At 37.7% G+C, this 17,340-nt stretch overlaps 1 long non-coding RNA gene across 2 annotated transcripts in view; it reads left to right on the top strand.

Annotated features, from left to right (window-relative positions):
* The window catches only part of LOC127491646 (uncharacterized), a 153,696-nt gene that overhangs the window by 92,179 nt on the left and 44,177 nt on the right, over nucleotides 1–17,340 (top strand). The window contains exon 2 of one of the 2 annotated variants that reach the window (XR_016231718.1): nucleotides 14,673–14,798. The exons of the other annotated variant lie outside the window; for it this stretch is intronic. This is a non-coding gene — a long non-coding RNA (uncharacterized LOC127491646). The remainder of the gene's footprint in view (nucleotides 1–14,672; nucleotides 14,799–17,340) is intronic. 2 annotated transcript variants of the gene reach the window in all.

Here is a 17,340-nt window from a genome sequence, read left to right on the forward strand (position 1 = left end):
ATACCTGATTCTCGTTTCTCTTCCTTCCCCATACCCAAATTTCCCTGACTTTTTCTTCTTCTTTGTCTCTCTGGTGTTAAATTACTTCTGCACTGAAACTTTAAATATACAATTTTTTGTTTATTAGCATAGTTTTGAAAACAGATTTATTTCTGCCTCAGATTCATCTAAGTACCAAAGGTCAGTGACAAAAGCATTGGAAGTAACTTCTATATTAACTGAGTTGCTAGAACATTTATGCAGGAATTTCAGTGAGGATGGACTTGAAAACTGGTATTGTCATTTAGGAGAATATAAAAGGGATGATTTTGGAGAGGTAGCCTGATGTCATTTGTCAGTGGACTTCACCTAAGTAGGCCTTGTGCTGCAGTCCTGAGATCTGAATGGAAGGAGGCCTGTAGAGTATGGTGGGGTGCATAACTGAGGGGGCAGGTAGGCAGCTGGCAGGTGCAATGGCTTGGCTCTCATTTAGGTAGTTGCAGTTAGTCGTTCTCAGTGAGAAGGCCTCTTTCTGTAAGCACTACATGGGAAAATCATCCAGCTTCTGAATACCAGCCAGGTACACCAGCCTCCAACTGTGCCTGTACCAGCAAGTAAAACCATCTCCACAGTCTTCCAGCTGACCAGTTTTATTACCCATTGGCATTGTGTGCAGCCTTTTTAAATGGCTCCTTTGCTGGCTCCCTCCAGAGGGTCTACTCTCATGCCGTAGGAAGCACACACCCCTGGGGGGCCTGCAGAGAGCTAAGGGCTGCATCTAACTGTGGTTACCTCTGAGAACTCTACTGCTGGGCAGGGAAACCTGTCAGAGGCTTTCATGTTCACTGTTATCCAATACTGAGTTGAAAGCCAGCCTCTTTCTCCAGTCAGGCTCCATGTGGCAGGTATCAAGCTGTCAGAGAAGGTTGCCCTAAAGCCCTTGTCATTCAGCATGCAATGTGGGGAAAGAGGTCCCTCCCCATGATAGAAGAGAGAAAATGTTTGAGCTCTCTAGATTATTTCTCAAAATAACTCTCTCCCTTGATGCCTAGCCAATATGTCTTTCTGCTGAGGTAGCCTGGCCTATGGTGGGAAGCCTTCCATTACGGGACATGTTTTTAATTGATCCTTAGACCAACTTTGACTTTGATCATTTTACTCATGAGATGAATGTTAAGTAATAATGACAGAACAACTTTTGGAATTTTTGCATTATAGTCTACTATTGACCTTGGAAATTAGGGCACTTGCTTCATATTATATTATTAGCCTTTGGGACTTAATTGATACTGTCACAAATTATCTAATTTCATTTTATTCCATGTAGTCTATGTATCTAAGAATCCAGAGATGCAAATGTTAGTGACATAAATCACTGCCACCTCTAGTGACTCAGTAGCAAAATTGTTTTTTGTCCCCTTGATTGTAAGTTTTGCTGAGCTAGATTGATCTATCTTTATCTACCTTAAGTTAGGGAAAGGTTTATACATAAAAGTATATCAGAAAAAAAAGGTAAGAAAAAAACAGTAGAGTTGGAAAACTTGAGCTGCAAATTAGATTAATATCAAAATGTATTCCATAATAATCTACATAATTATTATTATCTACTATGAATTAACCATATAGATCTCCAAACCTTATCACAATCAAGATCTTAGCATTTATTTTACTTTTAAATCTAATTTTCTGTGTCACTTATATAAGTTCCATAAAGAAAGATTTTTGTTGTTGATGTTTTTGTTTTGTACTTCTGCTTTATATATTTTTTTTATTTTCCACTGAATTTTCTCCAATATCTAATATTTTGCTAACACACAACATATGCTTAAAAGTTTTTTGTTGAATAAAATAAATTAATAAGTAAATGTGTTTTAAAGAGCTTTGTTGATGTTGTTGATACACAGATATCTTTTTGGGTATATGTTTTGCAAGTATGTTCCACCTGTCTGCTCCTTAAATGTAAACCTCATTTGAGAACCTTTGTTAAGATAGAAAGGGTAGGCCGGCGCCGCGGCTCACTAGGCTAATCCTCCGCCTGCGGCGCCGGCACACCGGGTTCTAGTCCCGGTCAGGGCGCCGGATTCTGTCCCGGTTGCCCCTCTTCCAGGCCAGCTCTCTGCTGTGGCCAGGGAGTGCAGTGGAGGATGGCCCAGGTGCTTGGGCCCTGCACCCCATGGGAGACCAGGAAAAGCACCTGGCTCCTGGCTCCTGCCATCGGATCAGCGCGGTGCGCCGGCCGCAGCGCGCCAACCGCGGCGGCCATTGGAGGGTGAACCAACGGCCAAAGGAAGACCTTTCTCTCTGTCTCTCTCTCTCACTGTCCACTCTGCCTGTAAAAAAAATAAAAAATAAAAAAAAATAAAAAAAAAAAAGATAGAAAGGGTATATTTTATCTTTAATTCAACTGTTTCGTGGAAAACTTTACATAAAATAGAATTCACTAATTTTAAATGTACAAATTAATGGTTTTTTAAGATTTATTTATTTTTTTTATATTTGAAAGAGTAACAGAGAGGAGTGAGGTCTTCCATCTGATGGATCACTCTAGAATTGGCTGCAATGGCCGGAGCTGTGCCGATCTGAAGCCAAGAGCCAGGAGCTTCCTCTGGGTCTACTACGTGGGTGCAGGGGTCCAGAGACTTGGACTACCTTCTACTGCTATCCCAGGGCACAGCAGAGAGCTGGATTGGAAGTGGAGCAGCCGGGTCTCAAACAGGTGCCCATATGGGATGCCAGCACTTAGGTCAGGATGTTAATCTGCTGCGCCACAGCACTGGCCTCAAATTAATGGGTTTTGATAATTGTATATAATCATGTAGCTGCCACTACAGTTATGATATAGAACATATCCACCCCTTTTAAGTGTCCTTATCGTCTTTGTTTTTTTTTGTTTTTTGTTGTTTTTTTGGACAGGCAGAATGGACAGAGAGAGAGAAAGAGAGAAAGACAGAGAGAAAGGTCTTCCTTTGCCGTTGGTTCACCCTCCAATGGCCGCCACGGCTGGCGCACTGCGGCCGGCGCACCGCGCTGATCCGATGGCAGGAGCCAGGTGCTTCTTCTGGTCTCTCATGGGGTGCAGGGCCCAAGCACTTGGGCCATCCTCCACTGCACTCCCTGGCCACAGCAGAGAGCTGGCCTGGAAGAGGGGCAACTGGGACAGAATCCAGCGCCCCGACCGGGACTAGAACCCGGTGTGCCGGCGCCGCAAGGCGGAGGATTAGCCTAGTGAGCTGCGGCGCCGGCCCCTTATCGTCTTTGTAGTGAATCTCTTAACCTCTGTCCTCCACCTGAATTTTACTCTTAGGGTGTATGTGACCTCTAGTACAGAAAAATGGTATTATCAAGAGGTTTCCTAAGAAATTTCTGGCATTCCCCCTTAGTAATAAGAATCAATCACACCAGCCAGTACAATAACTCATCTTTGCCTGTTGATTCAAAGGTATGAGGATACTAAAAAGGCCAGATGGAAGCCTTAACTTCAAGCTCAGTGTAATCATTATTGGATCTCTTGATAGAACAATTTCACCTTTCAAAAGTAACACCTCTAGCTAGGCAAAACTCGCAATCATGGAGACAAAAAACAATTTTGCTACTGAATCATTATGGATGGTATTGATTAATGCCACTAACATTTGCACCTCTTGATTCTGCATCCATAAATCTTGGCTACGGTAGGAACAGCACCACGTAGTAAATACTGATTCAGAGCACATATACTACCCTGGATTCTGCCCATCCCAATTGCCACCTGTCTGGCACTGTAATTGAGTCTTCTATCAGTCCTTTAAGCCAGATGCTCCAGGAATATTGGTAATATGGTAAGACTGGAGAATCCCGTGAGTCTGGGACGTTTTTGCTGTGAAATGAGTTCCTTGGTCAGCAGTAATGCTGTGTGGGGTACCGTGATTTGGAAGAGGACAATCTTTAAGTCCTAAGATGCTAATTTTGTCAGAAGCATTGAGAGCAGGGAATGCAAACCCATAGAAGCTTCCCAGTTTAATGAGCCTTCCTCCAGGGTGTTGTATGATCACCTTTGGAATGGTACCATTTGTGGACTCAGTATTGGTTTCTGAGGTTGGCAGAGAAGGCATTTGGGTGTAGCGATACCTAGGCTGTATTTGGTAAGTGGGAGTCTGTGCTGCTTAACCCTGGATAATCTCTATTCCTGCCAACAAGGCCAATTTGTTCATGAGTTCATTAGGAATTGGGAAAAGACATGAGTGGCTGGGAAAGAAGTTAACTGTTACTCAGAGAACTAGTAATCTCGTACATTGCATTGTTAAAATCCTGCAACCCTGAGGTCACTCAATTGTGAGCATTAAAATGAAATACAAGTATCTTCACATGGGTTTCCTATGCAGGGTGGTTGCTACACACATTCCTCTTCTCCAGATCTTATGTTAAATAATTTTCAAATCATGTTCCTTTCAAGTCTCTTACTATAAAATCAAGCCATTGATCATAGCTAATGAATCATTGTATTTCTCCCTCTACGCAAAGTTAGCAACCAAGTTCACTGCTCAAAGTTTGGCCCACTACATGAATTTACTGTAACCACTAATCTTTACTTTATGCTCAAAGTCTTACAACTCCATTAAATAAAGAGTACAACAAGTAAAAAATAAAAAGACCTCTCTTCAACAGGAATATAGATATGAGTTATAAACATCATCAAATCCAAGATGTCAGTTTTACTCATATACATTAAGTTTTTATCCACAATATATGTCAGCTGTCACAAATCAGAGAAAATGAGTCATATTTGTCTTTTTGGTTCTGACTTATTTCACAAAACATAATGATCTCCAGTTATATTCATTTTGCTGCAGATGTCAGGATTTCATTCTTTTTTATGGTTGGATAGTATTCCATCATGTATATAGACCATATGTTCTTTATCCAGTCTTCAGTTCATAGGCATGTAGATTGATTCCACATTTTAGCTATTGTGAATTGAGGTGCTATAAACATGGGGTACAGGTAGCTCTTTCATAGGCTAATCATCCAAAAATCAAAAAATAACAAATGCTGGTGAAGATGTGGAGAAAAAGGCACTCCAATACACTGTTGGTGGGCGTTTAAACTGGTATAATCATTATGGGAGACAATATGGAGATTACTCAGCTAAAAATAGATATACAAATGATCCAGCTATCCTACTCCTGGGACTATACTGTAAGGAAATTAAATCCATATATCAGTCACCAATAGCTTTTATGCATGTCTCAGTAAAGATTGTGGTGCTGCAGTTGCCCACTTTCCAATTGTGTCTGTATGTTGTGCAAAATTATCTGGTAATAAGGCCTGAATTTTCTCTTTCTCGATTAGCTAGTGATAGCAAATTGCCCACAAGAAAATTTCTCTTTTGCCTAATACTTTATTCTAATAGAAAATTTCTTATTACAGATAAAATGTTTTACTTGTACTTAATCATATAGTACATTTTGAATTTCAGGTATATTTCTAGGCAAATTTAATTATATCATTGATAAATAAACTATAATACTAAATAACAAGAACAGTGTTCCTCAAAAGTAGCACTATTGATATTTTGTGCCAGATAATATTTAATGAATGGGAGATATCCTAGAGGTTGTGGGATGTTTAGCCTCATCTCTGGTTTATCCTCACTAGACTCTTTTGACACTCCTCCCAGATGTGACCTCAAAAATATGTTGAGGCCTTGTCAGGTATCTGTGGGCAAGAATCATCTCAAAGGGAACCACAGAGCCAGGATTATGTGATGTCTTATCAGCAGTATTCAATATAAAATACATTTCTTAATGACTTAAATGTATGGTTAATAATCCAAATGGCAAAACATAAAAACTAGGTTTTGCAATTTATTTTTTAGAAAATACAATTCATCTTTCTTCACACTTACAACTTCAAATCAGTTTTCCTGGTATGACAGGAAAAGCAGTCAGTATACATGTACTTGAAATTCTTTTAGGAAGAGCAGGAATTTAGCACAGTGGTCAAGATCCTGGTTGAGATGTAAGTATTTCATAGCAGAGTGTCTGGGTTCAAGTTCCAACTCCACTCTTCATTCTTAGCTTACTGCTAATGTGCAGCGTGGAAGGCAGCAGGTGATAGTTAAGGTAGTTGGGTAGCTGCCATTTATGTGGGAGTCCTGGACTAAGTTCCTGGCTCCTGGCTTCAGCTGGATTAAGTTCTGGCCCAACTCTAGCCATTGCAAACGGTTGAGAATTTCATAGAATGAGTCATGTCTTTTAGTACTTACTGTATTATCATTCATTTATTAATTAAGATTATTATTTTTGACTCAGATTTAGAGATGTAAGAATAATAGAAATCATATACCACATTAAGATAACTTATTTGCATATTTGCACACAAATATTTTCTGGGCATAAAAAGAAATCAGGCCTCACTAAGTTTTTTCCTTACATTCAAATCTTCTCTAGTTGGGGTAAGTATTTGACACAGCAGTTGAGACACTGCTTGGGATGCTATATCCCATGTTAGAATGCCTGGTTCTGAGTCCCAGCTCTACTTCTGATTTTAGTTTCCTACTGATGCAAAGATAATGAATCAAGTACTTGAATCTCTGCTATTCAGGTAAGACATCTGAATTGAGTTCCCAGCTCCTGGCTTTAGTGTGTCACAGTCCCAGTTGTTGCATACATTTCGGTAGTGAACTAGCAGATGGAAATCTCTATTTCTCTATGCCTTTCAAAGAAAATGAAAATGAGTAATTTTTTAAAACCTACCTTATTTATAACCAATATTAAACATCTAATAAATGTTACTGAATAAATCAATTGAGAAATTGAAAGCATATGTAATTTTTTTAAACGGAGTTTATTTATTTATTTGAGAGGCAGAATTACAGACAGAGAGAGGGAGAGAAAAAGAGAGAGCTTTCATCCACTGGTTCAGTCCTCAAATAGCCACAATGGCAGGATCTGAGCAAATCCAAAGCCAGGAGCCAAGAGCTTCTTCCAGGTCTTCCATGTGAGTGCAGAGGCCTAAACACTTGGGCCATCTTCTACTGTTTTCCAAGGCCATAGTAGAGAGCTGGATCAAAGAAGGAACAGCCAAGACATGAACCAGCACCCATATGGGATACCAGTGCCACAGGTGGAGGCTTAGCCTACTATTCCACAGCATTGGCTCCAGTATATGTCATTTTTAATGTACTTCTTATTCTACATTCATACTACATAACTAAAAACACAGTAAAAACGACTATCGTAAAGGGGACTTAGTGATATAGTCACCTTCATAGTCAATCCACATTTAAGAGGATTCAATAAAATACAGGAACCCTTATCGTACATTGGAGCTGGATTTAGGCTCCAATGTGCTGGATTACTGTTTATATCCATGATAATTTTAAGGAGTGATTTGTGATCATGTGACATGATTTTGTAACCAATCTAGCACGCTCATTCCTAGACTTTTTTTGAGCACAGTTGTAACCTGGAGAGTTACACTGAGGCATTGTTTGATATTTTGTCATGTGTAAATGTCAGCGGACACAAAGGGTCCCTTCATTGTGATTTCACCCAATAATTAGACTCAGTGTTACTCGGGGAAGAGCTTTATTTAATTGATACACCTATAGAGACAATGGGAAGATATAGTTCCCGAAATGAAACTGCCTCTCTGAGAAGCAGTTTGCTAGGGCTTTAAATTTTTTTTGTTTTGTTTTGTTTTTAAAGCTTTATTTCTTTGAGACAGAGATCGAGAGAGAGTTCTTCCACCTGCTGGTTCACCCCCTAAATGCTTGCAACTACCAAAGGTGGGCCAGGCTGAAGCCAGGAGGCTGGTACTCCATTCAGTTCTTCTGCATGATTGGCAGGGACCCAAGTATTTGAGCCATCACCTGGTGCTCTCAGGGAGAGCATTAGCAGGAAACTGGGTCGAAAGTGGAATCAGAACTAGAATACAGGGTAGGGCTCTTTCTGCTCATAGTATACTTCTTCACACTTGTATGTTCAAAAAAAAATCTAACCTAAGCTGGCTTCTTGCAGCTTTTAGCTGTTCCTTGTTTGTTTTACAAGATAAGGTTGACAGACATTAAATACAGTAATGCTATATTTCACATAAATATTTAAAAGAAGTACATCTAAGGGCCGGTACTGTGGTGTGGTGGGTCAAGCAGCTGCCTACATTGCCGGCATCCCATATGTGCACCGGTTTGATTCCTGGCTGCTCCACTTCTGATCCAGCTCTCTGTTATGGCCTGGGAAAGCAGTAGAAGATGGCCCAAGTCCTTGGGCCTCTGCACCCACATGGGAGACCTGGAGGAAGCTCCTGGCTCCTGGCTTCAGTTTGGTGCAGCTCTAGCTGTTGCAGCCATCTGGGGAGTGAACCAGCAGATGGAAGACCTCTCTCTCTCTGCCTCTGTCTCTCTGTATCTCTACCAATCAAATAAATAAATAAATCTTTTAAAAAAGAAGTACATCTATTAAAATATCTTCAAGGTATATGGGATTTTAGAAATAGAAAAAAAATCTGACTTCATTAAACATTCTTTTTGTAGGTATATGATTTTAAGATCCAGAAAGTAAAATGATTATTGATCAAATAATTGTTTAATGGAAGGGCTTGGATGAGAATACTAGGTCTATAAATTTCAGCCATGAGTTAGCTCTTTCCATACAGTGACAACTGAAATGTGATTGATTACATAAAAGTTATGCCTAAATTTAAATAGACTTTAGGTGGGTTTTCAATTTAAAGGAAACTTCTCAGCGAAGTTTCTTGACTTAATCTTGAATACATAAATGGTTGCTGTGAGTTTGGACACATCTGACTCCAGACAAGTCCACAATCTGATGAGACCAGGGCTTTCATCAAGACTGGATGGGCCTTTGAAATGCTAACCAATGAAATTGAACTGAAGAGATTTCATCCATTTCTTTTTTCATTCAATATATAACTTGGAACTGATTTGAAATTCCCTGGAGTGTTAACTTCAGTTGAAGAGTAAAGTAAGATGTAAACTCCCCAACTTCATAAAAATGTGAAACGTAGCACTTTCTTACCTCAAAGATATTTTGATCTGTACATTCAAAGCTCACATGGCTTTTGTCTATCTGTGGCATTTTTATTTGTTGGAATGTCTTAATTTTGTACACTAAGGTAGATTTATCAATAAAGAGTAAAAGAACAAGAGGGTCTATGGAAAAGGCAGCCAGAGGAATTGAATGTTTCGCTGTGTAAGAGGCCGATAAAATGGAGCATCTTTTATCTTCTTGTTCAGTAATAAAAGCATCATTATGATTTACATGCAGGACTTGAGAATTTCCATCTCTAGACAAAGACACCATTTCAGACCTTTCCTCTGTGAATTTTACAATGCCAAAATAAAAACCAAATACATTATGCAAGAGAAAAGTAAGAAACGTGCCCTGGGGCCCTTTTTTTTTTTTTTTTTTTTTCGTTGCAGGAGGTCAAGCCATTGCTTGTAACAGTAGCATTTCATATAGGGCCGGTTTGAGTCCTGGTTGCTCTGCTCACAATGCAGCTCCCTGCTAATGATCCTGGGAAGGCAGTGCAAGATGGTCCTAGTGCTTGGGTCCTGCCACCCTTGTGGGAGACCCAAATGGAGTTCTTATCTCCAGACTTCAACCTTGCACAGACCTGGCTGTTTCAGTCATTTGGGGAGTGAATCAGCAGCTAGAAGATATCTCTCTCTGAGTGTGTGTGTGTGTATAACTGCCTTTCAAATAAATAAACAAACAAACATAAAAAAACCCTTGACATAAGTGGAACTGATATACTTTTGTTTGACTAACACTATAAATGAAGAAATTGTCAATACAACAATTCACCAATGACTACCAGGGATGGGGAACATTTTTTTCTGCTAAGAGCCATTTGAATATTTATAACATCATTTGTTGGCTATACAAAATTATCAACTTAAAAATTAGCCTGCTATATATTTATTGAATTGTGATTCCTGTTTGTGGTTACCTTGGCAGGACCCAGCCATTTATTTTCTGAGACTTATATGGTCCACAGGCTAGATATTCCACACCCTTGGACTAAGGGATTAAGTGAGCTGTCTATTTTGAAAGAAGTGCAGAGAAGAACTCCAGAAATTGCATATGGAAATCCCTTTAGGCTCTTTGTTCAATTCAGAAACATTTGACAGACTAAAAAAAGAAAAAAGTTTTTTTTCAAACTGTAGACTCATTAGATATTTTTAGAACATTACATTTCTGTCCCCAAAAGAAGTATGTTTCAGTTTGCATCACAGTGTTTGCATTTTGCAATGGATACTCTGGAACAAGAAGAAAAGAGGAAGCAAACCCACACAGAGGTACAACTTGAAATGAACAAGCCAAAGAAATGATTCATATATATTTAATGTTCCATGTGTTGCAGTATTTGTGCAACCTTTATTCAATTATCAATTTTTATAAGTGAGATACAAGAAAGGAAAGAGGAATTCAGAGAATTGAATGGAGACATAGAAAATGTGCTTGAAATTATCACTTTAGAATACCATATGGAAAATTCTCAACTGAAGTCCCTTTGAGTTACTACTTTGTTCCTATGTCAGTTGCTCTCTCGCTTTCCTTGACATCCTCATGTAATTTTTGACCCTTGCTCTTGGCATGGCATTACTCCTATCACTCCCATCTCTCAAGAGCATCACAACCCACTACTGAAGGACCTCTCAGAGTGTTCTCCCCACACCTCAGAATCTTTTAACTGTCCTCTTCTGCTATTATTTTTTTTCATTATTCTAGGGAAGAGTATTTCTCCTCCTTTCCTACCTCATTAAGCAATCTCCTTCATTGTTTTTCTACTCCGATTTATCGAAGGCCAGCATCTTCTCTTTAGAATTTTCCTGAGTCAACAAACTTGTGTCCTCTAATCTCTTATTTCACCATCACAATGAATTTAAAAATAAAAGATTGCACAACCAGTATTGATTTCCTCACTTCCCACTCATTTGTTATACCTTTAAATTTTGTGTATTTCGCCTCACTTTTCTCATACACTTTTCCAAAGTAAAATAACTATTTCAATTCTTCTTTTAAAAAGAGTAAATTCATATCTTTTGCTGATTTCTAATTTAGTTATTTGGTTTTTGTTATTGAGTTTTTTTTAAACTTCCTTATATATTCTGCATATTAATCTGTCAGATGAATAGTTCACAAGAAATTTTCTCCCATTTTAGAGATTGTCTTTTCAATCTGTTGAATTTTTCCTTTGCTGTTCAGTTTGATATCATTTGATATCATTTGATATCATTCCATTTGTTTAGTTTTGCTTCTGTTGCATTGCTTTTGGGGTCTTATTCAAAACATCATTTTCTGTTACTGTGTCTTGAGGTGTTTCCCCGAAGTTTTCTTTTAATAGTTTCATCATTTTGGGTTTTACCGTTAGGATTTTTTTAAATCAATTTTGAGTTGATTTTCATATTGCATGAGAGGTGGAAGTAGAAGGGAGGAATAGTAGTCAAGCTTCAATTTTCTGCATGTTGACATCCAGTTTTCTCAGTACAATTTATTCAACAAGCTGTCAGTTATCCACTGAAGATTTTGATGTTTTTGTCAAGAGCAGTTGTCTGTAAATTCTTGGATTTACTTTGGAGTTTCTATTCTGTCCCGCTAGTATATGTGCCTGCTTTTATCCCAGTACCATTCTGTTTTGACAACTATAGCCCTGTCATATGTCTTGAGATCAATTATAGGGATGCCTCCAGCTTTCTTCATTATACTCTAGCTCAATTTGGCTATCTTGGGTCTTTTACATTTCCATATGAACTTCGGATTTTTTTTTTCTTGTTCTGCGAAGAATATCATTGGTATTTGATGGGGATCCCATTGAATCTTTTAATTGCTTATACCCAAGATATGTGCACATTTTAACAATGTTAATTCTTCCAAGCCATGCATATGAAAGGTCTTCCTGTTGTTTTTTGTTATTGGGTGGTGGTGGTGGTGGTGTTTGCTTTAATTTATTTGATCAGTGTTAGTCCTTTATACCAGTAAGACTCCTGAATTCTCCTATGACTTCTACAAAAGACAACATTCTCGAAGAGACTAAAAAAAATTTTTGAGTTCTCTTTGGTTTCTCGCTTCCCATTATGCTCCAAACAATGAGTGACAAAGTTTAAATTCTCTTATTATTCCTCTAACTCATCTTTAAAATGTATATTCAGGGGCCAGTGTTAAGCTGCTGTCTAAGATGTCCAACCTGTATGGGCACCAGTTTGAATCCCGGCTGCTCCAGTTCTGATCACCATCCCTGCTGATGTGCCTGGGAAAGTAGCAGAAGATGGTCCAAGCACTTGGATCCTTGCCACCCACTTGAAAGACCTAGATGGAGTTCTAGGCTTCTGGCTTCTTCCTGACCCAGCACCAGCCAATGTGACCATTTGGGGAATTAATCAGTGGGTGAAAGATCTCTTTCTTTCTCTTTCTGTCTTTCCCTCTCTCTGTAACTCTGCCTTTCAATTAAATAAATAAATCTTTTAAAAGTTTATAAAATATATATTATAAATAAAAATAAAATATGTGTGTTACATTATTATAACTGCTTTTAACCTGTTTAAATCTCTATAATTTGCCATTCCGTACACTTTTACCTACATTCTAATGGGATTTTCTTTTCTTCCAAGATCAATTAACTTTAGGGCAAGTCTGAGCCAGGCAAATCAGGCACCGGGAACTCTATCCAGTTCTCCTACATGGATGGCAGAAGCTCAAGTACTTTGACCATCTTCTGCTGCTTTCCCAGGAGAATTAGCAGGGCATTGGACCAGAAGCAGAACAGCTAGGAATGAATCAGTGATCCCATATGGATGCTGTTGTTGCAAGTGGTGGTTTCATTCATTGCATCACCACACCAGTTCCTATTATGTTTAATGAAGAGTATGACTCTGCTTACTGGCAAACCAGTCATGATTTGACATCACTGAAATGTTAACTAGGTGATCAGTGTTGGCCTACTCTGTGGAATTACTCTGGCATAGCTGGAGCAGTCTCTCTATGTTCTGTTCCTAATTTAGCTTCCCTGTTCTAAGCTTTTAAAAATATGTTTTATGGGTCTGACATTGTGTCATAACAAGTTAAACAGCTACCTGTAACTCTGACATCCAATGTGGGCACCCATTCAAGTCCTAGCAGCTCCACTTCTGATCTAGCTCCCTGTTAATGTACCTAGGAAAGCAGAGGAAAATGGCCCAAATGCTTGGGCCACTGCACCTATATGGCAACTCAGATGAAGCCCCTGGTTCCTGGTATTGGCCTGACGAGCCCCAGCTATTGAGGCCATTTGGGGATTAAACCAATGGATGGATGATCTCTCTCATGCGAATATTTCTCTCTCTGTAACTCTACCTTTCAAATAAATAAAATATATTTTATTAAAAAATGATTTGCTTCTCTTGTGTTTTTTCTCTTTATTTTCTTTCCTTTCCTTTTCGTCTCTGTTCTGTCTTTTCTTCTCTGTCTCTCTCTATAATTTATGTAATTGTTTAGTTTTTATAAAATTATTTTCATTTTATTTGAAAGGCAAAGGGTCAAAGAGCCAGAAACAGAAACTTTGGTTTACTACCCAAATGCCCACAATGGCTTTGACTGGGCTGGATGAAAGCCAGAATCTTAGAACTCTGTCCATGTCCCTGATATGGATGGAAAGGAGCCAAGTACTTGAGCCATCAACTGTTGCCTCCCAGGATTCACATCAGCAGCAAGGTGGATTGGAAGTAGATAAGCTGGGACTCAAATCTAAGATTCTGCTACGGGATGCAGGCATGTAAGTAGCATCTTAACTGCTGTACGAAATAGCTGCCCCTTTTTCATTTTAACATTGCCATATCTGTTGTCTAAGCTTAATCCTTTCTTTTAAATGAATGATTTCTGACAGTGTGATTCATTCTTGAGTCACATATTATATATATTGTGTACCCCATCAGAATAGTGGGTTCATGTGCATTTTCTAGAGAGTTCCTGATAGATTTATTGTGTGCAGCCAGTAGAAATTTACACTAAATAATATTAAGTGAAAAACACTTTTGGGATTTATAAAATATTCTATTTAGTGCAATTTTCTTTTTCTCCCAGGAAGCAAGCTCATTACCATATAACATATTCAGATAAATTCATTAATTACAGTAGTACAGCCCCAAAATTCTTAGAGGGAATTGTTTGTCACAATGTTTACAATTTCATTTTGTACATTAATTCTTTCAGAAATGATTTTTATACTAACAAATTCCATAATTATAAAGAACTGCATACTTGTCAGTGAAGAAGCATAGAATGAGTGTACTTTTTTATAATGTTATATAATGATTATAATATTTTATAAATGTTTTTATATGTAATGTTTTATATTATAAAATATTTTTATAATTTGTAATGTTTTAAATAACCAAATACAATGTATATAACATAAATTTAATTTAATTTTGCATACATTCAAACTACATTTGTATAGAAACAAAAATAATATTAACTCTTTAGAGTAGAGATATTTTCTTTATAATAAGGATTTATTGATGTGAAAAGCAGAGTAACAGGGAAAGAGGAAGAGACAGAGAGAAAAATACCCTCTGTCTGCCAATTAATTCCCTAAATGGCTGCAACAGCTGGGGCCAGGCCAGGTGGAAGCCAGTAGCCTAGAACTTCACCCTGGTTTCCCAATGTGGATGGCAAGGACTAAAGTACTTGAGGCATCTTTTTCTGCTTTCCCAGGTTCACTAGCAAGCAGGGAGCTGGATCCAAAACAGAGCAGCTGGCACTGGAACTGGCACTCTGGAGATGAGATGCTGGTATTTTACATGATGGCTTAACTGGCTGTGCCACAACACTGACCCTGAGGTATGTCTTCTTACACAAGTCCATACAAGCTGCCTTGCTCAGTGACTCCCAGGTTCATAATATCTCTATTACATTTATATTTTCCATCTTTGTCCAAAGAGTTGCCTATGTATCTACAAAATTTTAGTGACAAACCCAAAGGCATTCATCATATCATATTTTGCTTGAAATATGTATTTTTCATAATATTGTAAAATAATATGACTAATAGATCCAAAATAAAAACTAGAAAACATTTTCTGGAGCTAAAATGCAATAAAACATGTTTGTTATAAGGATTATTAGAAGCAGCATGAAGAAATATCTCCAACTGAAAAAATCAATCATTTTTATTTTATTTTATTTTATTTTTTTAGGTTTTGAGGAATTAAGCACCACAATTTCAAGAAATAACCTAACAATACAAGGCTAGGTAGTTTGACATTTTTTGTTCATTGTGTGTAGCAAATTTTTCTGAATTCTAATCATCTATATCACATTTTTATTGTCTAATATTAAATTCAAAGTGAAACAACACTTAGGGAAAAGGCAATTTATACAAGCATTTTATGGTAAAACTGTTTGGTCTTTGATCTCACGTGATTTCAGTGATAGTTATACAACTTCATTGACATGATGGGAAATATATATGAGACATTATATCAATTATTACATGTTTAGTTTGGATTCTTAATACTTTAGTGTGGGAAGAAAGCACTACAATTTTCTTAGTATTGAACCCTAGATTACCAGGATTATTTCTCAACTAGAAGAACAGAGAATGAGTTCACACAGGGGAATTAATTGAAGTTAAGAAAAAAGGCACAATTTATTTTTATGTTAAATTTCATAAGTCCTTTATATTTTGGTAATCATTATCATTCCTTAAGTTGTTTCATTTTTGTTTATGTGTTGAAAACACGTCCAGCCCAAATGCAATAATAGGAATAAAAGACATGGATAAAATACTAGAAAAAAATATGAAGCTATGTAAAGAATTGCCTACTTGTGCATTTTAAATATATGCCTACTTTATTTGTCAGTAAATCTATGTTTAAAAATGTCTTGTAATAAAAATTTCTAAATCTTTACCATATGCAATTACCCAATTCAAACATGGGTCACACAGTAGTTTCATGATTCTGTCTGAAACACAAGTACTATTGTTCCAAAAGTCTTTTTAAGCTCTTCTCCATGACAATAATATCATTCATCATTTTTCTCTCATTATAAATGATTGAAATGAAATTATTTCTCCACCTTTCACACTGGTCATAAACGTCACTGTGAAAAATACGGCCAAACAGCATATTATGTATTTATCATTTTTCAAGGTCATTTCATTTTCATAACTACCTTAAGGTTCAGATACACATAAATCCTGTTCAGATAAATTTTGAAGTGGCTCCCCTCACACACATTCCTACATTTCAATCATTATTGACAGAAAATGAGGCTACAGGAAATTACTTGATTTACTAATATAATTATTCTTTTCCCCCACTTTCAATTTCTGCATTTAGAAGTAAAATATATTCATCATCAGTTAGCAAACAATCAAAATACTGAATAGTTATTTAGAGGCCAAGCAACTCAATTAGGTGCTTGTTTGATTTTCTGAGATCGAAAAAGATAGGAAGATGTTATGGCATGTAAATATACAAGTACTTTGACAGCTTCTTTTGGGTAATAAACAATGGTGAAAAACAGGATGAAATCCGTTTTTCTTGATAATTTGCACATTGGAAAAAAAGAGATTTACAATGTACACTTTACTGAATTTTGCTATAGTATTAGATTAAAATTATCTCACTTATTTAAATCATGATGATTCTAGAGCTGTAGTAATTAGTATTTAATTTAACCAATCAGTTTTTGAAATTTAAAATGTGTTTTCTTTGTGCTATATTATATTCTAACAGTTTAACAATGAGTAGGAAAGGCATATCCTTAAAGTGTCAAAAATATGTATGCCAAATACTGTAAGATAAATTCTAAGCTATAGGAGATATGACCTTGAATTGTGGATTTAGTAAAATTTTTATCAAAAAAAATACATAAAGAATACAGATGTCCCAAAGGGTATCTTTTTTTTTTTTTTTTTTTTTTTGGACAGGCAGAGTGGATAGTGAGAGAGACAGAGAGAAAGGTCTTCCTTTTGCCGTTGGTTCACCCTCCAATGCCCACCACGGCCTGTGCGCTGCGACTGGCGCACCGCGCTGATCCGAAGGCAGGAGCCAGGTGCTTCTCCTGGTCTCCCATGGGGTGCAGGGCCCAAGCACTTGGGCCATCCTCCACTGCCTTCCCGGGCCACAGCAGAGAGCTGGCCTGGAAGAGGGGCAACCGGGACAGAATCCAGTGCCCCGACCAGGACTAGAACCTGGTGTGCCGGCGCCGCAAGGCGGAGGATTAGCCTAGGGAGCCGCGGTGCCGACCCCAAAGGGTATATTAACCTCTGTGCCAAACACTTACTCTGCAATTTTATTTTAAAGTATATACTGAAGGGGTGGTTATTTGGCACAGTGGTTAACTCACCTCCTAACATGCCCACATCCCACATCAG

This window comes from Oryctolagus cuniculus, chromosome 3 (genome assembly GCF_051225735.1).
Source record: "Oryctolagus cuniculus isolate XC-2025 breed Fujian yellow rabbit chromosome 3, ASM5122573v1, whole genome shotgun sequence".
NCBI lineage: Eukaryota > Metazoa > Chordata > Mammalia > Lagomorpha > Leporidae > Oryctolagus > Oryctolagus cuniculus.